The sequence below is a fragment of the Astatotilapia calliptera genome, chromosome 23 (assembly GCF_964374335.1).
Source record: "Astatotilapia calliptera chromosome 23, fAstCal68.1, whole genome shotgun sequence".
NCBI classification, from domain to species: Eukaryota; Metazoa; Chordata; class Actinopteri; order Cichliformes; family Cichlidae; genus Astatotilapia; species Astatotilapia calliptera.
In genome coordinates, this window is record NC_137443.1 from 48,832,445 (window position 1) to 48,834,595 (window position 2,151).

Here is a 2,151-nt window from a genome sequence, read left to right on the forward strand (position 1 = left end):
CTCATGTTTTTCTTGTTTGGCCAAAATGGATAAGGTAATAAATACTAAAAAAAGTCATTCATAAAAATGGTTAATGATCTAGGCACGTTTTTATGGGCTGCAATGCAAAAGCTCTTAAGGGAGCTTTTCTATACTTGTAAATGTCTGTGAAGGTTCTCAGTCATCCAGGTCATCGTAGTCAAAGGAGCTTGCAAAGAAAAGCGTCTGGACTTCTTTAACCCTCCTGCCATCCTTTAAAAAACTCACACCCATCACCCTAGGGACCATTCTCAGCCACGCCATAAAAAGACCATATATCCATATTTTATTCCACTTTAAATTAGCCAACCTTGTAAAACTACTTCTCCCTGAAATATTCATGTAAAGTTTTAATTATATTTTCGTTGTTTTAACCCTTCAAATCCCAGTGTTATTACATGAGCGCCCTCTGTTATAAGCCCCAAAAACCAAAAAACGAAACTAAATATTTCCACAAAAAACCAGTTGAAGTAATATGTGATTGTCATTATAAGTAGGCCTTTAGATGGACCAAAGATTGGCACCAACATACACAGCAAATCCAGCATGTCCAAATTAACACTGTCGGATTTGATTTCAACACTATTAAAGTGTCTATATGGGTCCACACCAGAGAGTGTTAATTTAACTCTTTTTGGAGAGTTGGTACGTTAACTCTGATTTAGTGTTAAACACCAAATCTGTCTGGAGTTGATAATTTAACACTTGGTGTTAAGAGTTTATATATTAACTCTCAAAGAGTATTTTAGTTTAACTACGTAAGAGTTATCTTCTAATTCATTCTAAAAAGCGGGAATTTTACTGTTCTGAACTTCTAGAAATTTCTTTTGGAAATAAACATTTACTAAAAAGATGCAATGGTTTTTGAAAAACATTTAGTCTGAACTGTGCACCACAATTTCAAAACATTTTCTGAAAGATGTAACAGTATACATGTTCTCACTTTCATTAGAATTTTGTTTATCAAAAGGTCTGACATGGTAAATGCAAATAACAGCATCTCATCACTTATTTCTTCAATACAATATGCATGTCCTTCATTCATCTCTTTGTGGAACTTCAACGCACTTCCACTCTCCCCCATATTCCATCTTCACAAGCATATCCTGTGCGGAGATCGAATAAAAATTAGTTGACACTAATTAATGGCACAAATAATCCAGTAAACAATTGCAGCACAGTAAAAAAAAAAAAAAGGAATCCTCTTTGAGCCATTACTTGTGTAAAGTATTTTCCCAAAAGACAAAGACACAGGTAACAGGTAATACTGAACTAAATGTAAAACCGCAACCTTTTTCATTTTTACCTAAACCATGTGCACAAAACTCTGGAGGGATCTATGCTAACGTAGAACCCAGTCAGGACGTCAGCTACTGCTGTTTGCTCGTTTTTTTTGTTTTTTTTTTATGGGCGATCGTTTTCAGGCTTCAAGTAGCACCATTATACCAACATTTCACATTCTAGACATTGTTTTAGGTGTATTTGACCAAAAGTTTGACTGAAAATTCACATGCAAGCTTTTTTTCAAGGCTGTGGTATTTGCCCGCAAACAATACCTTTCAGCTAGCTAAAACAGAATATTATGCTATCAGCGAGCAACATGGCTAATGCCTTTCACACAGCTTTGTCTCAACTCCAAAGAGCCACAGAAGTAAAAGCTAATAACAATTGAAACAATCTTTGAAAAAATGACTTACCAAGCATGGCAAACAACTCAAATATGTAGAGCAAAATGTTCTGAAACGGCTTCACTTCAGCTTCGATTGGAGCCGTGCTGGGGGCGGAGTCTGTGAATTTACTCTGTTGGTGTCATAGCCCCTGTAGGAGTTCAGAGTTAAGAGGTCAAGAGTTAATGTTTCCATTGTAACACCTCCAGATTTGACATAGAAACACTCATTTTTAACACTCGATTTTAACTACTATCATTTTACACCTCAGAGTTACATTAAAAGAATGTGACTCTACTTAGAGTAAAATTAACTCTACTTTTGCAAGGAGACTATTAACACCAAAAAATGTAACACTTTTGAATTTGCTGTGTACATTTTGACCTGCCATTATTTTTTTTGCATTTTTTTTGCAATTTAAAAATTAAAACTTCAAGGCCCTGAGTCTTCATTGACATCCAAGAAA

At 35.2% G+C, this 2,151-nt stretch overlaps 1 long non-coding RNA gene across 1 annotated transcript; it reads right to left on the reverse strand.

The window, feature by feature from the left end:
- Positions 1–878: 878 nt before the first annotated feature.
- LOC145424501 (uncharacterized) lies at positions 879–1,855 on the reverse strand. The gene is made up of 2 exons (XR_013905589.1): positions 1,716–1,855; positions 879–1,124 (listed from the first exon to the last, which is right to left on the reverse strand). It is a non-coding gene; the product is annotated as an uncharacterized LOC145424501 (long non-coding RNA).
- Positions 1,856–2,151: the final 296 nt, after the last annotated feature.